This window comes from Neolamprologus multifasciatus, chromosome 17 (genome assembly GCF_963576455.1).
Source record: "Neolamprologus multifasciatus chromosome 17, fNeoMul1.2, whole genome shotgun sequence".
In the NCBI taxonomy this organism is placed as follows: domain Eukaryota; kingdom Metazoa; phylum Chordata; class Actinopteri; order Cichliformes; family Cichlidae; genus Neolamprologus; species Neolamprologus multifasciatus.
The window spans coordinates 36,012,595-36,032,455 of NC_140455.1; the positions used below are offsets into that span (position 1 = coordinate 36,012,595).

The window sequence follows — 19,861 nt, forward strand, 5'->3', positions numbered from 1 at the left end:
TAGTGTCGTGGGCTGGGAGAAAGAAAGATTATGCTGGAGTTTGTTGTTTATATAGAAACAAACTTTTCTTTTCTCCCAGATAAAGTTTTTTTTCAGCGCATAATATACGTATATATTCCAGTACAAAGTTTTATCTTTGTGTTCATCTTGTGCCACAGAACAAGATGCACTCCAACTATTATACGTTTGTACAATTTTTAACTAACTGTCCCTTCTTTATTTAAACTGTTTGTTTCCATTTTAGAGACACATGTTGTCTTGAACACAAAGCTGAATGGAAGTGCAGACAAACCCAAACAACAATAAGTTATGAAACTTAAAGAAGTCCAGTCGAGTTCTTTCCAAGCTTTCTGGCCAAATTGTCACAATGGTCAACGGGCCGATAGCTAGGTCGGACTCGATTGCAGATAACCGCAACAGAGACGGCTCAACGTTTTGCAGTGTTTATTATTTAGTCAACAAGTGAATATGTGGGAGGGTGTCGCTAATGATGCAACCGTGTGACAGTGGGGGTGAACGGGGGTCTAGCAGGTTGCGACGGGAACGGAGCGGTTGCGTCTGGGAAGAAAAGAGAACAAGGTTAAGAAGGCGGCAGGTGCAGGGTATCCAAGCAGAGGTGAAACTGACTGATAGCGCTTACTGGTGACCGGCGTGAACCTCGCTTTGAGGGAGAGGCAGCGATAGTCCAGGGGAGTAGTGGAGAGGCTGGCAGCTTGTATTTTTCCTGAATATGAAGATGATCCACGGAGAGCTGAGGTTGAGGGTGATAGCAAAGAAGGTCCAGGGAATCTGAAGCATGAAACCAAAGTTAACAAGGAAAAAGTGGCAGGAGCGTAAAAAGCCGTAGAGTCAACATCAACGTGAGGTCGTTGACGAACTGGCGGTGAAGGAGAGTCTGAGGGGGCCTTAAATCCTCAACCTGATTGCCCTGAATCAGTCTCAGGTGTGCAGGACTGCAGCAGGGATGATGGCTCCGCCCAGGGGTGGAGACCAAGGAACTCGAGTCTCCAGATCCTGACACAAATAGCAATAGAAATGCAAAAGTCTTTATTTAACTTAAAAGGAAGACAAGACATTATTCATTCACTGGGGTGAAGGGAACTGTTATGGCCACGGTCTGGAGATAGCTCCACTCTAAGAGAGGAGAGCGGAGTTAATAATGCTGAACTAGACAACTTTTCACCTAAAGTGCGAGGCTCTACATTTCGAATTAGCTCTATAAACCAGGAAACTCTGTCACTTGTTACCCAGAACCGGAAGCTCGAAGACATCAGCTGTCAGTTTGACACAAACATATTCTTTTCTTTCTTTTTATACAGTTATTACTTGCTAGAAGGCATCCAAAGCTGAAGAACCTAACACTAGTTTGATCAAGTTTGCTATACATTGGTGGCTCACTGATCCTGCCATCTACATCCAGGCAACAAGGAAATGATGTATTTCACAGACCCTAATGAATAGGTGTCAAACTCTGGCCCGTGGGCCAAATTTGGCCCGCAGCTTAATTACATTTGGCCCGTGGAGCCATACCAAATTGCTATTAGAACTGGCCTACTGGTATTATACAGCTAATATATATATTGTTTAGTATTAAGCTTTGCTTGTTCCATATTCAGTTTTTCAGCAAAACTTGTTTGAGTCCATAAGAAAAGATTCATTCTTATATCTGGAGGAAGATTTTTTTTTCAATAAATATTAATGTTAGCCCGCGACTTTGTTCCAGTTTTGAATTTTGGCCCACTGTGTATTTGAGTTTGACACCCCTGCCCTAATTATTGGCAGAGCTAACATTGCTAAGTTAGCTAACTTACTAACTGAGAAGATAAACAGGAATTTTGGCATATTAGCAAAATATTTAGAGATATATAACTTGAAATTTCAAGTTATGGATGCCAATTTTTTCTTTTTTTAGTGTCAGAAACATAGGTGACTCCTGCGTGGAAGAAGGTGTTTGGTTTGTTGGGTTTAAGGCAGGTATGTGCTTGGAATGGAGTTGCTAGGAACAGGAGAAGAGAAGCATTCGAACACATGTGCAAGAAGATTGCAGGAGAAACATTGGAGAGCTCATTTACTCTTCTGATAGAGCTGAGTGTCTGGTGAAGACTCAGGGGCCCGTGCAGCTCCTTAAATACAGCTGATGAGTTCTGATGAGTCCTGATGGGAAACGGGTCAGAGCGGCTGTGGAGCAGGAATCCAGACTCTGCCTCAGAGAGTGGAGGAAAACCAGTCCAACCACACCTGGTCTCAAGGAAGATAAACACAGCAACCAACCAATAAACCAGCGCAGAACATAACAAAAAGGCTGATGTGGCTTCTGTGTCTGAAAAGTGAAGTCAATGCAAATAGCTTAAAATTATATTACTATATAACTGTGGGTGCAAAAACATTTCCAGACCTTTCAGCCTATTCTCCAAATTTACTTAGACGTAATTACATATTAAAAGATTTCCAAAGGGAAGAAATTGAAAAAATAAGAACTTATTATATCACCTTCCCTATCCCTCCTAAAGGGAAAGAAGTCCAATTTAAAATTTTGAATAAAATTTACCCGACAAATAGACTCCTTGGTGATAGATTCAAAATAGAAACTGGTAATTGTGTATTTTGTGATACAGAAGAGGAGGATTTGGACCATCTATTCTTTTTGTGCAATTTTATACAAATATTTTGGTTGGATTTTCATACCTGGCTTTATTCCAGTGGGATTCAAATTACCCCATTGAGTGTTTTTGAAAGAAAAGAAAGCAAATTATGGTGTTAATGTGTTATTAATCTTGTGCAAGCAATTTATACATAAATGTTGTTTTTTTTAAGAGCAAACCAACACTAGCTTACTGGAAAAACGACTTAAACCTGTTGGTTAAATCGTTGACCTTAGTTAAAAAGAAAAAGGCTGTTTTTTTTGTTTCCTTTGTGGAAGATTTTGATTTAGTGAGTTAATAATCTGTTAAATTATGTGACCCCATCTTTATATTTTCTTTTTCATATGTATGAAAGTTGCTAATATGTAAGGAATGTTTATTCTCTGAATGTGTAATATATGGTGCATTTTGTTTGTATGTTAATATTATTAATAAAAAACAAACAAACAAACAAAAAAACCTTTCAGCCATCATCTTAGTGACTTTCATGCTAGCTCTGAGTCATATCACATAAAATGAGTCCATGTTGAACATTTTGGCCATTTTAAGTCTCATTTTAATCTGAAGATTATTCTTTGCTGAGACTTAGCTTGTTGGCTAATAACTAGTGACATGTTGTTAGCAATGAGCATATGGTTTCACAGTCAGATTCACCCTTCTCTTGTCACAGCCAGTATCAAAGCATCATGATGAGCAAAACGCTCATCTCAAGGCTTCCTAACACTTCACAAATCAATGGGTGACATCATGGTAGCTACATCTATGTTTTATACCGTCTACAGAGCTAATAGCTCCTTTACCACCTAAGGCTATGTCCACCTTTCGTCCACACGTAAACGGCGTTTTCGGCGTTTAAAACTCAGTTTTTGCATTTACGTGTCCACGAGAAAAACGGAGAAAACGCAGCGTCAAAGGTGTGCGCCTTTTCTGACGTCACACTGTGCGCCACGTTATTGTTTCGGTGAAATGAATTTCTACAATACTGTTACTGTTAATTGTCTCTGCAGTGTTTAAATGCTTACATATACACACACAGTTACTGTCCCTCCACACATACGACTCGGTTCTGCTTCTATGCCCCAGCTTTGTTTACTTTTTCCCACCGAGGCTTCTAGACTTCTGATTGGCCAACATTTCTACACGGTTTGGAATACAGCGCCACCTGTTGCTTTGGCGTGTTCCTAGCAGCGTTTTCCTTCATTTCTGCCTTTACGTGTGGACGGGATTATTTTTTAAAACGAAAACAGAAAATCTCAGTTGTCAAAAATACCTGTGTACGTGTGGACGTAGCCTAAGACTTTACATGCAATATATTTGAACGGCTTCCTCTTCTTCCTCTTGAATGTGATGGGGGTGAAAAAATCTCTCCACATCTGAATCCGAGTAACTCGGAATTGTGTAATAAAATAAATATGTAACCAGTCGGCAAGAAAATGTGCAGGGAATTAAAGGACTGCTTACATGATTCAAGTTTTATGACCATATAACACTGACTGGCAAAGACCAGTCTGCACTGGAAGCCACAAAAAGAAAAACGTAAGGAAAGAAAATCAAAACGATTCAAATCAAAACTTCGAAACAGAAATGATGTGAAAACTGGAACAAAATCAGGAAGACAGCCCAGCAACACTTGCTGACAGTATAATAAAATTAATGTTAATATTGAAAGAGATGGTAAAGTAGGACACGCAGAAGCTGGCGGGACACACACCAGGAAGTGTAGCGAGCAAACAGCATAACAAATAAGACCAGAAACAACAAGGACACCGTGAGCACCCCATTAAGCGTAAACTATCTGCTGACGCTGAAGCGACGGGGAAAACAGAACAATCTCGACAGGTTTTGGCAGCGGAAAGTCTTTTTTTTTTTCAAAGCACTGACACTGCAACTCACAGGACTTCTTCAAAACTCCATCAAACCTCTTTTTAGCGCCGTAACAATCAGTCACAGGTGTTGGAGCAAACGGGGGTTGATAGGTTTGTTTTCAGTATTTTACCACCTGATCCACGGACCTCAGAGGCTGACCGGTGGATTAAAAAAAAATCTATAATTTTATTTTAGACTATGGCTCACAGCTGGGAATAAATCACAGTGGAGACAGTGACTGTGTTTTTTGGGAAAAAAAAACAAAAACGTCCTGACACACATAGAAGGAAGAAGGAGGCGTAAATAAGGAAAAAAAGAGTCAACAAACAGAAACAATAGATGACATAGACTTTTGTCTTCGCTTCACGCTGGGATATCATTAATCACATCCTTCAGCTCAGCTGTGCTGAGATTATTTGCCAGAGTTGGGCAGAAGTAGGCCACCAGTTTCTGTATTTAATTACAATCAAACTGCTGATGTTCAAAATATTATACTGTAAGTCGCAGCAGTTTCTCTGACGCCTGATTCTAACTTTAACTCATTACTCAACGTGACCTTGAAAAGACACACTGACCTAACAAAACCATAACTCCAATTATTGTTCTTCAATGCTAGCAGAACATCTCGATCTTAATTGGGAGCCGCTGTACAAACACTGAAGAACATGACGACTGAGCTGCCTGTCGTATAATTAGAGCGGTGTGCTCTGCGGGGACGTCACGACGGGATATTTGAAACTACGGGAAGAGTTCACTTCGGGCTCAGGTGCCAGCACGTCTCCTGCCCTTTCCCCATCGCTCCTCTGCACCTCTCAGCTTGCTAAAACCCATCCGGCTTCACTTAACGTCACTTCGCATCATCGCGGGGTTTTCTGACCGGACGCTTTTTGCATGAATTCAAAATGATCTTTTATACTGATGGTATTGAAGTGATATGTTTATTGATTAGCATTCAAATATCTCAGTGAAGACAGAACAAAGATTTACCACAAAGCAAGAAAGCATGAGACAAGGCTAATCAAAAGGTATTGGCTGAAGCATTTGCTTATTACGCCAACCCTTTTAACAAAAGATCTTTTAGCATGCAGCTCCTGTACACAGGGCTCGAAGCAAATAATAAAATTCAATTCAATTCAATTTCATTTATATAGCGCCAAATCACAACAAATGTCGCCTCAAGGCGCTTCATAGATACAGAGAGAAAAGCCCAACAATCATATGACCCCCTATGAGCAAGCACTTTGGCGACAGTGGGAAGGAAAAACTCCCTTTTAACAGGAAGAAACCTCCGGCAGAACCAGGCTCAGGGAGGGGCGGGGCCGTCTGCTGTGATTGGTTGGGGTGAGAGAAGGCAAACAAAGCAAAAACAAAACAAACAAACAAACAAACAAACAAGAAAAAAACAAAAAAACAAAAAACTTTCCACCTTAGTAAGTAACTACATCAAAGCAAAAGAATCAAGAGGTTTTTTTGTTTTTTGTTTTTGTTTTTTTTTTGCTCTTTTCATTCTTGATATATATATTTTTCTAATACTCTATTTTTAAACATATTTTTAAACAAGGAAAATGAACTACACCTTTTTAAATCACTGTCATAACTATTCCACAGGTTAACTCCTCTAACAGAAACACATCTCTGCTTTATATTTGTCCTTATCTTGTTTTTTTTAAAGAAATCTGTTCCCCTTAAGTCATATTGACTCTCTCTGACTTTGAACAGCTTCTGAGTACTGGGGCAAAGCAAGTTATTTTGTGCTTTATACATTATCTGTGCCATTTTATATTCAACTAAATCATAAAATTTCAGGGTATTCAGATTAATAAACAAAATGTTAGTTGGTTCTATATAGTTTGATTGGTTTATAATTCTTATAGCTCTTTTTTGCAACTTGAAAATAGGAAGAGTGTTCGTTTTATATGCATTACCCCATATCTCCAGACAGTAAGTCATATATGGAAGCAACAGAGTACAATAGAGTGTGTATAATGATTTTTTGTTCAGGACATGCTTTGTTTTATAGAGAATAGCAATGGTTTTTGACATTTTTGTTTTCACATGGTTTATATGAGACTTCCAACTCAGCTTATCATCAATTATCACTCCAAGAAATTTATTTTCGTACACTCTTTCAATTTCAATTCCATTAACCCTGATTTTAGATACATTTTTCATTTGTCTAGTGCCAAAAATAATCAATTTTGTTTTCTTTATATTCAAATCTCAAATATCAAAATGATCTTTTATACTGATGGTATGCAAACAGAGGTTTGAGCAGGGGATGATGATACACTTTAATCACAGAGTTGTGATTTTCTTTCTGAGGAGCAGGCCTCGTTCTGACCTATAGCTCTGTGGGCTGCTATACTTGGGCATATCCTGTCTACGGGGGCAAGGTTACCCAGAATTCATGCAGCAGCAGGGAGTATCTTTCCTGCCATGACGTGAGGTAAAAAGGTCACCTGTCTGGGCACCTGGTCAGACTGCCGATGAACACACACGCACACACACAGGCTCTTTCTAGTTTCATGAAGTGAAGCAGCACTGGATGCTTGTGATTTATCACACGCCTGTTTTATTTTCATTCCTGAGTAAAGCAGCTGTGGTTGTTTATTTTAAAAAATCCTTTTGACTTCAATCAGTTGCAGCAAGTATTTAATAAAAGGCCAGAAATCTTTTTATTCTTGTTATCAACTAGTAATAGGTTGATTTCAAATGTCACCCTTTTGCAGTTTCAACAACCAATTTAGTATTTCAGTCCTGCTGGAGCGTAAAGATGCTACGAGGGTGAAGTAAGAAGATTTAACTGGCAAAGAGGAAGAAACTCTAAAACTTTCAGAAAGATGAGAGAAGCTTATCAGACTGTATCTGGAGATTATTAACAAACACAAAAAGATGACACTGACAACACACAGTTCCATGTGCAAATTTTCTTTAGTTGAAAAGATTTTGTCATATCATAAAACGATTGCTTTGTAACTTAAATCACAGACTCAGAGATGCATGATGGATGCATGAGATGGAAAAAGTTGCAGTTCTTCAATTGGCCACCGTGCCATCACTGGTTGTTATGGTCCATGCTGGTTGGTTGGTCGGTTGGTTCAGATCAGCTGTTTTCCATCAGAGTCATCAGTCAGCTGAATTTAATCTTCGTTGTGGGTAAATTTGGTCCCAAATGTTTCACCTGGATTCTTCTACTCCTGTTTCTGACTCCCCCTATTTTCGGTGTCTTCCTCTTGAATTACTCAAATTTACCTCCTTCTATGACTCTGATTCCTCTCTTCTGGTAAACCTACCCACCAGCCTGCCTGCCCTCCTGGAATCCATCTAGTCCAAAAACCAGTGGACCAGCCGCTCTCCTCCACTAAGGACCACTCTCCAAGGAAGCCAAACAACCACTCTCTCAGTCAGCTCATATTCTAACTGTGGACACAATTTGACCAGCTTAGTTTCACTAAACCCACTCTTGTCTCTTCTAGTGGATCCGTCTCATAGCCAAGGCTACATTCACTCTGCAGGTCTTGATGCTCAATTCCGATTTTTTGATCAAATCCGATTTTTTTGTCTGCTCGTTCACACTACAAATAAAATGTGACAGCAAACGCGCTCTAGTGTGAACGCTCAAAGCGGCCGCATGCGCAAAAGAAGACGTCACACACAACGCGCTCTGTTTAGACCCAGAGCAAACAGTATTGTTTGACTGATGGCCCTTAATATAAAGACTTCGGACTTTACGTTTCCCAATTTTTGCTTTAAGTTATTCTGTTATTTACATAATAATGTAAATAACCTAATAATGATCCTTATTGCTGTTTTAGAGGAGCGCTGCTTCAAAGGATAGTTGCAGATTTCTGTCAGAATCTGCAGATTATACAGTACAAATAAAATGTTCACGTTTCTCCAACGTTGTCTTCCCAACAGTTTCACCGGATGGCCAGGAAGCGTTCGCGATGTCTTCTCTGGCGCTGATAATTGGCGTCTGTCTTGAGTCAGTGACGTAAAAGACAGATTTAATGCGACTTGACCATTCACACAGCAGTCGCTTTCTAAAACATCTGATATGCATCGGATTCAGTACCACATACGAAAGTGACCCAGATCGGATTTGAAAATATCGGATTTGTGCCGTTCACACTGTCATACCATGATCGGATATGGGTCGCATAGGGTCAAAAAAAATCGGATTTGATGCGCTTTCGCCTGCAGTGTGAACGTAGCCATAGAGAACTCAAAACTGCTATTGCTGTGCAGATTTTGTCTGTACTTGAGTCTCGATGTCCAATAAAGACCACGTGGTTTTTATTGGACATCAAGACTGGAAGGAGGACCAATAAACACCTTGATCCATGGTCCCCCCACCACGCAGGCTAGCATTCAAATGTGGTAACTTCTTGCTAAAAAAATATCTTCAATGTACAAAGTGACTCTGAAACAGTGAGTAAGTGTGACTAATGTGCTTCAATACATTTGTGCTTTAAGATCTGATGACAAAAGGAAACCAGCCAATCACAGAACATTTCAAATTTTCAAGTTGATCTTGCATTTTTTGACAAAAATTAAACATTGACCAGACTGTCCCGTAATTACAAAATTTGTGTTGTTATAGGTTATAGGTGTTGTTAATTCAAAGAAATTGTCCTTTTCTTCTGTAAACTCACTGTTCACTTATTTATTAGAAAAACAGTCATTTAATTGTTTACCTACAACTTAATTCATTTTGTGCAGTATGAATGACGGCTTCTTTTTCAATAAGAAAAGCTGCTAAACTTAAGAAAATACAGCTAAAAGTTCAAAATCAGAGTGGAGTCTTTGCCAGAGAGATTGTGTGATTGTTAATTTAAACACACCTCATGTTTTATCATCTTATTAAAATGCTTTTTGCTTGTCTCTTTGCATAGAGTGAGCATTACTTCTTGCAGCAGCACTGAAAGTAGTTACTGCATCTAAATCACGAGCATAATTACTGGGCTGGTGTCCAGCAAGTAGTCCTGAGAGGAGGAATAACATCAAAGCTTAAGGTGAGCTCAGTCTGTGGGGAAAAAAATGACTTCAAGGACAAATGTTGGCACGGGACTCGTACTCGCGAGGAGCGCCATCAATACACGTCCCGTCTCAACAAGAATTGAATTTGCAGTTTAAGTGCATCTCTTTGCTGATCATATAGCCCTAATTGGCAAAAGTAGAAGCCATTTCTCTGTAATGAACACCTCTCTGCTCATTATATAAAGAACAATAGTGTATAAAAATAAATCACTTTCGCTGTGCTCTCCAAATTACCTCGCAGCACTTTCCATCTTCCACAGCCTACAGCAGGTTGTAATGGCAGAGTCGCTGCGGAGCTTCTTCACCAGGTCAGATGGCATCAATGACTTTCTTCTCTCAAGTTTACACTCTGAGAGGAGCACCAATCTTTGCTTGAACCTTTCTGCCTTTCATGGATCTGACATGGCCTCCCTACAGACTGGTTCACACTCTACTTGGCTCAGAGAGGTCAGCAGTGGAGCGTTTGGTGCTGGTGGGAAAACTTCACCCACAGTCAGTGTAAGAGCTCATTCAAAGGGTAAAATACTGACAAATACATCACACAATCCACCATTATTTGCATTCTGAATACCATAAAGTGTTCAAAAAAGACCACCTGTCATAAAAACAAGACAGGGTCCCCAATCCCAGTCCACGAGGGCCGGTGTCCCTGCAGGTTTTAGATCTTAACACTCCTGAATCACACAATTAGTTCGTTACCAGGCCTCTGGACAACTTCAAGACATGTTAAGGAGGTCATTTTTCCATGTAAATCAGCTGTGATGGATCAAGGACACATCTAAAACCTGCAGGCACACCGGCCCTCGTGGACTGGGATTGGGGACCCTGTTTTAGAAAGTTGATCTGGCACAATCTTGGCAATATGCTCTCTTAAAAAAGGAATAGATGATAAATTTCAACCACTAAAACAGTTTTTAGGAATCCAAGTAAATTATTTTCATTTGGCAAAATTTGAATTTTTGACATTAAAAATATAATTTTGCTTAAAGAGCTTGTGCATTAAAGAAACAATTACACAACAGAAACAAAAACAATTATAATGGTAATTACTATATATATTTATATATATATATATATATATATATATATATATATATATATATATATATATATATATATCCTAGCATTACAAAAATAGCTACTACTGACATGTACTAATTATATAACTTACAGCAACTAACAATAACTGGCCCAGCCACTAACCTTCTGCCCCCAAATCTAGTTTGTTTTCTGCATTTCCTCAAAGAAATCCTTTTCTTGCTGGGACTGAAATTGAAATCACTCAGTGATGTTACGTAACATGATATCGGAGTTGTTCTCAAATGCACAAATGAATAAAAATAAATCTTAAATTTAAAACCGCATTTTATTTGTTGTTAATTGGTAAATATCTTTAGACATGCACAGTGCTAAAAATATGTTTACTATGATTTTTACACTATTATAAAACTAATATTACACTCTCCTGTATGTCACAATTTAATGAACAGTAATGTAAAGGTAATCTTTTTTTAACCAACATATTTTTGGGGTTTTGTTTGCTAGATGACAAGATCAGTTTCATATTCATCCAAAGAAGTTTAGTCATCTCCCTGTCAGTCATGTCCCCTTGTGAAGTCATTGTCCGCACCTGTCCTGTGTTTCCTGTTTTATTTTGATAGTCTGTGTCCTATGTGCAGCGTATCTAGTTTTGCTTAATGTCTAATTACTCCCGCCTGTGTTTCCCTCCTTGTTCCCATTCCCTCGTGCATTTAAGCCTTTTGTTTTCCTCTGTCCATTATTGCGTCTTACCTCCTTGTGTACTGTGAGTCTCTTTGTGTTTGTGGTTTCCCACTGATTTGGTTTGTTTTTCTGTATATCTTTCTGTGTATCTTATGCTATGAAGGATGTTCCTCCAGCAACAATAAAGCTGCCGTTCTCAGTTTATTTCCGTGCATGAGTGTCTGCATTTCCACTTCCTTCCTGCCACAGCAGTACATAACCCTTAATTTTGTATGAAGAAATAAGAAGAAATAAGACAGTTTCAATACCAAATATATTCCAGCTGCTCCTTCACTTCCTAATGGATGGCACAGATTTATACCGACCATGGCTCAGCCTTTCCAATTATCCAGGCTTGGGAACATCAGCAGGAGTACACAAGCTTGTGACCACCTGAGGTTGGGTTTGTGCCTTTCGTGTGTTCAACTTCAAGGACTTTTATTGTGAAAGGAAGGAACAGGAAGAAGCCCTTTTTGACAAACAAATAGATTTTCTGGTAAAAATCTCCAGCAGAGCCACAGACTATTATAGCTGGATTATAGACATCTGGAGTAGGGCTGGGTATCGTCACTGATTTCTGGAATCGATTCAATTCCGATTCACAAGGTCCCGAATCGATTCGATCCACGATTCGATTTAATTCGATTCGATTCGATTCACTTCGATTTGAATCTGGGAAATTTTGACAGTCAGAAATATTATAATTCAGATCAGTACATTTACATATTTTTGTATCTATAAAAAGGAAGCTGACACACGCAAGACTTTATCAAAGGTGTGATCATCACAGCAGAGGCCTTTGTGTCAAAGTAGCTGAGGATAAAACACAGAAAAACATGAAGGTGATTTTCCTGGCCTGGGATTTTATAAAAATATTCTGCAGTACATCAAAAACGAAAGAAAACCATTAATCAACACATGAAAATTACCTCTGAAGTTACAGCGGTAAGCGTTTTGCATTTTGCATAATTTTAAAAAAGTTTAAATTTGTTCAGTATTGAACGGCAGAAATTAGGTTTTCTTTTCGGAAGTATATAAAACGGGAAAAAAAAACATCGGCCGACAGCGCTGTAAACAACGGTAGTCTTGTCCGTAACAAGCAAGCGAATAATGCAGAAAACAGTACAGAGAGAGAGAGCTGTGGTCGAAGCAAAACAGTAAAAGTCAGAGTGAATTCATGACGATGTTTATGTGAAGCGTAGTTTGGATCTTCTTTTGCTGCTGGTTCAGTCAATATTGTTTGGAGAGACATCAAACTAACAGCTTCAGAATCAGCGCATTAAGGGCGTGAACACAAAGCGCTGAACCGCCGACAGATCAGAATCAGCGAGCTGTCGGCTTTCCGCCCCGACCGTGAGAAAGGCGACATCTAACTGATTCTGATCCGCGGGCTGCGCTGTGTGTTTAAGTGCAGAATCCGTGTTCCTGCTCTCATTTACTGTCTTAGCTGTTTGGTGGTTGTTGAAATTTTGTGAGATTTCACCAGAGATTCTGGCATTTCGGGCAAAATAAATTTATATTAAAAAATCGATTCAGGATTTTAATGAATCGATTTTACGTTATCCAAGCCAGAATCGATTTTAATCGATAAATCGATTATAAAAACCCACCCCTAATCTGGAGTGCAACCTATGTGAATGTGTTGGACACAGTAGCTAACACCCAGTTAGCAAATATGTAATGCTAATGCTAATGCTTTTTCTCATCCATTTATGTCTTTAAGCTGCACTGTTAGACACATGTGCTGCAGCACACACTGGAAAACAAGTAAAAAAGTGTGATTCAACAGATGCAAGCTCAGGTAAGGATGCTGCTGCTATGGTTCCAGCCTATTTGCAACATGTGACAGTGAAGTAAATACAGTGTGACCAAAGACCACAGCGGTGAGCCTTGTTAGTGCCGTAGCCTGGGGATGTGAAAAAAACTCAAAGGACAGCAAACACAGGAGGTGAAAGCAGCAAAAGAAGACATTTAATATATGCTGTTTGAAAGCCGCCTCTCTCCTCTCACACAAGTCGTCTTTTGTTGTGGCAGAACTCGACGTGTCCGCAGGCCCGAATAACATTACACTACAAACTGTTTCCTCACAGCGAGCCAAAGCTGAGGTCTCACTCTTCCTCCGACAATGTTTCTCCACTCTGAAAGGCTTTACCTCTGTGACAACATGGAAACATACTTTCCTTACTCTTTAGCTGCCGATTTCCATCTTACTAAAAGATGCTCACTTTGTAATAGAGTTCCATCTCCTCGTCTCCCTTTCCACTAAGTCCCGTGCTCATCGACAAACTCTCTGTCCTCTTATTATATCTCATGAATAATTTAAGGGCAACTGTGCTTTGTTTCCGACACACGACTGTAGCTGTGCATCTGGGCAATAAATCATCTTCAGGAGTTGATTCATGCTAATATTATGCTGGTGTTGTTTGAGCGAGATTTGTGTTAACACGCGTCCGCACTTCTTAAAGTCTCGTCTGATGCGCGGGTTACTTTAATCCACAAACCAATCGGATTTAATGTCTCTTTGTCGTGCTTTTCATAAAAGCTTTTCACCAAGAACTCTTTTAATACATGAACTAGTGATGTCTTGTGCACATATGTAAATAAATAATAATAAATGCTTTAATTAAACTTTCAGAACCGTCATATTATTCTCATGTGTTTTTGTTCTGATCTCCAAAAATTCCAGTTAAATATGCTGATTGTCTCGGTCTGCATACTTCTTTAGGAATCATCAAAATATTTACTAATAAATGACAATAACTGCTGATGGAAGAATCATTCAGACATTTTTCTTTAAAGCTTTAGTAGAAGTAGCCAGACCACTCTATGGAAAAGCTCCGCTACATGTGAAACTGTGTTTCTAACTAAAAATATAAACAATAAAACAATAATTCAATTCAGTTCAATTAAATTTGATTTTCATAGCACCAAATCACAACAAATTTTGCCTTAAAACAGATTATACTGTAGGATAAAGACCCGACAATAATAGAAAGACAACACAGAAAAACGCAACAGTCACATGACCTCTTATGAACACCCACTTGGTGATTGTGGAAGGAAAAATGCCTTTTTAACAGACAGAAACCTCCAACCAGACTCATGAAGGGGAAACCTGTGAGCAGTTGGAGGTAAAGGGAAGACAGGACAAGTAATACATCATATTCTATTAAAACATGTTTGAACAGAACAAATATTCAATAAAAACGGCTTGTTGTGAACTTAGAAGAACGTATATTTAAATGAGCTCAAATATATATCAATTTTTAAAAATCACTTTTGAATTAAAAGCCTTAAGCAGTGTGTGATATGCAGAATGAAGGTGGGATTGAGCAAATAGTTGTTTAATCAGTGATTTCCTAGAGATGCTAATCCAGAAACGCTGGTGGACTCCTGTTCAGAATCAGAATTGACTTTGTTGGCCAAGTACGTGCAAGAGAATTAGGGTCAATTTTTTTCTTTACTCTCAATGTCCTTAAGACAGAAGACAGACGATAGTGATATGATGCAGGCAATAACATCATTATAGGCAGAGATGGGCAGTACGTTACTGTAATCCGATTACTTTTTTCAAGTAACGAGTAAAGTAAGGGATTACTATTGCAAAAACGGTAATTAGATTACCATTACTTTCCCGTAGGAACGCTGCGTTACTGCGTTACTAAAACCGTGATTTTTTTGCGAGAATGTCTCATGACAGTGACGTAAGCGAGTGCGACGTGCGTGACAACAGCTGTGTGCAGATCAACAATGGATCATATATCGAGTGCAGAGAGAGTATGAGCGTGCAGCGTTTAAAGCGTGGAAGTACTGACCTTACTTTGAGTTTGATTCCATAAAAAGTGACAAAAACATTAGTGTCCGTTGTGCGTGGGAAGAAAACTTCTTTTTACAGCGAAAAAAACCCCTAAACTTCCAAACAAACACAGAGTAGCTACGACGTAATGGGAAACTCACAGAGAAACTCGCGGATTCTTCCACTGACCGCTGCACACCTGCACCAGGGTAACCCTCCGCCTACCCCACTCCTGCTTTACAGGTGAAAATAGAGCAACAGGACCGCTAGTCTTTGACTTTATTTATTTTCTGCTGTGTTTTACTTGCATCTATTTGAAAGACTGAGTGTAAACACAAAAAATATTTTATTTTATGTGCTGGAATGTGCAGAAAATAGGTTTAAATGTTAAACTAATTTCTTCCAGTCAGAGAATGTTGCAGATAATTAAAGTTTTACTTGATGCATAAAGTTAAAAGATTAAAACTAATAAAACAAGTTTTAAAAAAAGAGACTTTTCCATTTGATTACATTTTGTATGATGGATTATGCAGAAAAAGTAGAATTGGGCTGAAAGATCTATCACTTTATCACCTATTCAGGTTGTAAATCGTGTTTTTAAAAAGTAACTAAGTAACTAAGTAATTAATTACTTTTGAAAAGAAGTAATCAGTAAAGTAATGGGATTACTTTTTGGGGGGGAAGTAATCAGTAATTAGTTACTGATTACTTTTTTCAAGTAACTTGACCAACACTGCTTATACAATATATATATATATATATAACTTGTCTGTGAAGCCTTTTCTTACTTCTGTACAGTGAGTATTAGCTTTCTTCACCATCTTCTCTAACAATTAGCAAGAGAAAACCTACCTGTTGAAAAATATGCTAATGATAAATATCACAATTAAATGATGAATATCATTTATTATGAGTCTGACAGTGTAAAAGATGGATGCAGTCATGGTAACATCATCCACTGGTTTTTCAAGTCGTGTTTTGAATTCTCAAAATTAATGTTTCTGCTGTTGTCATCTGTTTAAAAACCGGAAAAAACAGAAGAGTGCGATGAGGACGGTGAAACCACACACTGACTAATAACTTGGTCTGGCCATCAGTTCTGTTGGTTATGATAAAACCGTATTCAGGAAGGATATTGTTTATATATTTGAAGATCTGAAGCTTGAATGAATATCCTGGTTCAAAGCCAGATTAGCTACTACATTATTAAAACATAGAACAGAGAGATTGAGGGCACACCTAATGTTGCTTGTCATTTATCACTAGAAACTCTTGCTCACAAAGCTGAAGCCGGTTATAATAATACGGCTTGAAAATATATGATACACGAACAACTTCCAGAAAAAATGACAGCATCCTGATATATTAAGCTCTTCACATAGATATTTCCATTCTTAAACTCTGCTATAGTATCTTTACATAATAACGTTAACAATAATACCACCTTTCACCCACATTCTGAAACAAAAATTCTTCTTTAGGAACGTAAATGTAAAGTCTTATACAACCAAAACGAAGCTTTTTCCCCTGTTTTTGAGAAACATCCTTATTACTGTAGAAAAATAGCCTGGTGGGGGCTGCTGTGCTGACAGCTGGAGCTGTGGTGTGTCTGAGATGTGATTCACAGCTCAAAAATAGTCCTTATACACTCTGTGGACAAAAGTACTGGGCCACCTTCAGCAGCTGCTCGGCCATGGAAACCAAAGCCATGAAGTTCCCAGTGCACAGTTTTGGTGCTGATGTTGATGCCAGAGGAGGTTTAGACGTCTGCTAGGGATGCACCGATACCGATAATGGTATCGGGGCCAATACTGTAAAATGTGTGTGTACTCATACTTGTAAAAGTTAACCGATACCATGAACCGATATCAATTTAATTTCATTAATTTCATTAATCAGAGGGTGGCTTGTCATTTCTGTTGTAGTTTTTTAAATTGGCCACTAGGGGGACATCCCGTGCTAAACAGGCACAGGGTTAGGCGAGTGAGACTGGTGGCTCCAGGTAAAAAAGAGAAACTGGAGGCTGCTGTAGCTAGGCTAAACAAAATGTCAGCAGTGTGGACCGCAATGACTGCAATAATTTAAAAGTTTATTTTATTCTCAAATCTAATTTGTATTTATTTTATTCCAAACAGAAGTGTTTATTTATTATTCTGAAAGCTCGAGACAGTGCCAATAGTTCAGTGATATTTTGTAAAATTACAATGTGGAGACTCTGCAACAATTTAACAGAAGTGATTATTTTTCACTTGAAATTTTTTTGTGGTTATTTTTATTAGGATTTTATTTTTTATCGGCAGGGAATATAATAAAACCTGTCTTCCAATTAATTGTATTTGTGTGTGTGTATGTGTGGTAGAAGTATCGGTTTTTGTACTCTGTATCGGCAAGTACTCAGATCCAAGTATCGGTATCGTATCGGTTTGAAAAAATTGGTATCGTTGCATCCCTAACGTCTGCAGTTATTGAGTTGGCACAGCGGTTGTGACTTTTACCCATGATGTGCCACAGCTCAGCACTTTGCGCTAAAATACAGTGAGAACAATCAATTCTTGCACAAATAAGACTGCATAGAGATTCAGAGGTGTGGCTGAGTGCTGTTGTCCATTTACTGTACAGTATGTTCAACAAGTATGACTGTAGCCCTTGAGTTCATACACTTAGCTCCCTCTGCCTTTCATTTAAGCCAACTTTACCCTTATTGGCTGCCACTGGCAAATGGAAGGTTTGACCAGCAAGTGGGTGGGGCTTCAGTGCTGGCAGACAGAGCTGTGTATTTGAACATTTAGAACAGTAAGAATCTGAGCTTTTGGCTCAAAATGTTACTTGGAAACTTTGGCCATGTGGCCATGCAGTATTGTAACAGTATCCACTATGAGGCTTGATCCTGGAGGGATAAGCTATTAAGAAATGGATGGATGGATACTTTTCACTGTGGCAGCACCTCTGTGGTATTTACAGCAGCTTTATGCTAACGCAATGCTACGTTGCTGCAGGGTTTCAAGTGTTCAGTTTTGCAGATATCCTCAATCCAACGCCAGCGCAATAACTGGAAATGTCAGTGTATATATAGACAATACCATCAGTACAGATAGGCATGTGTGCACACCCATCATTTAATAACATTACCCCTGGTGTAACTTCACTTTGTGCGTTGCTTTGTCTGTCTCCACTCTGCATTTTTCATGCCATATTAGCTCCCTCGCTTTTGTTTTCTTCCACCGCTCGCCGAACCAGACATCAATCAGCATGGTTTAACGGGCGCCGAAACACAGAAAGAACCTCTCTTCATTAAGGGATCCAATTTAAAGCATGCAAATGGACTTTAGTGAAGAGCCAACATAGCAATCAGATAAATAAGGTGACTTTTTCATGTCCTCATCATTAGTGCTGTGCGTTTGCAATAAACCTTTTACCTGATGGAAGGCATTTCTTCCCTGTGGTCGTAGTTAATTTTGCTTCCGCTGCATTTAAAAAGAACTTTTTGTTGAAGCTGCTCCTACTATTTCTACCTCTGACGTGTTTAACAACCTAAGTTAAAAAGAGGTTTGTGGAGCTGCATGTCAGGGAGCAGTTATGCCCTTGACAAGCTTCAGGCAACAGATTTCCTCACAACTGGAACAGGGCACTGGGGGCAGCACTGTCACAGGGCAGCCGAACCACTGAAGTGAAGGGACAGCTGGCTGTAACAGAGTAAATGCATATTTTAGTCTTACCCACTACTGTCAAACCACCCAGCAATAAAAAGATAAAGAAGTTACCTTATCTTACTTCAATGTGAGTCCGAATGCCGTGGAACTCCGAATATGTTATTTTCCTTTGAACTGTTTCTTAATAATTCAAGCCTAATGGTGATCAGTGTTCATAAATTCAATTTTTAAGCATTTTATAGACCTATAACTGAGTGGTAAATCTGCCAAAATCCAGCTGAAGCGAACCAAAAGTGTTAAAAATGAAAAAACCCAAAAGCTGAACGCAAAAAACAGGATGCGAGTAATTCTGTATACTGCAGATTTCAGTGAGGCATCAGCGATCCTGTCGATATGTCTCTGTATGATGGACACTGGCAACTAAATCTGAACAGGCCTTGAGTGTAGAAAGACAGACACTCAGCCCATCCGTTAATGGTACCAACTGCCGTAATCCGATCAAGTCGCAACTTAAAGTGTCAAGACTCATTTCTGTCTGGTTCGTCATCGGCCCGGTGCAATCACAGTGATGTACAGGTAGCTTTGTAGCAGGAACCTGAGAAGCTAATGAAAAAAAATGAAGGCCGCTTTGATTTCCTGAACAGCCGGTTTGTTTTTGTCTCCCTAGTTTATGTTTTTTTCTTACAGATCATGTTGTGGCTTGGTTTGCCATCTCTTTTGAAATGCTGATGTGATGTGTTAGTTGGCCTCCTGGTTTAAAAAAAATATCTGGCACCATTTATTGCTTGTTGTTTCTCTGAAAACACTTTCTGTGATGGTGGAGTTAATAATTCAAAGAAAAAGGCAAAAAAAAAAGGTTGAAAAACCTTTGATCAACTTTGCTCTGATACCAAAGTTTGGTAAACACACTGAATGGGAATCTGAACGGTACCTTGGAGGAATAAAAACACATATTCACTTCAAGTGTTAATCGACGATATACTATTATTATTATTATTCTTAACCCACTTCATAATCAGAACATGGCATAAAATAATCGAAGTATTGAGTGGCTTTTTCAGAACGTTTCAGAACTTCCACCTCGATGCCATCATTCATCCTTCTCT

The 19,861-nt window shown here is 38.9% G+C and overlaps 1 long non-coding RNA gene across 1 annotated transcript; it reads right to left on the bottom strand.

The window, feature by feature from the left end:
- Positions 1–271: 271 nt before the first annotated feature.
- On the bottom strand, positions 272–4,624 carry LOC146499792 (uncharacterized). The gene is made up of 3 exons (XR_014870323.1): positions 861–4,624; positions 641–789; positions 272–558 (listed from the first exon to the last, which is right to left on the bottom strand). It is a non-coding gene; the product is annotated as an uncharacterized LOC146499792 (long non-coding RNA).
- Positions 4,625–19,861: the final 15,237 nt, after the last annotated feature.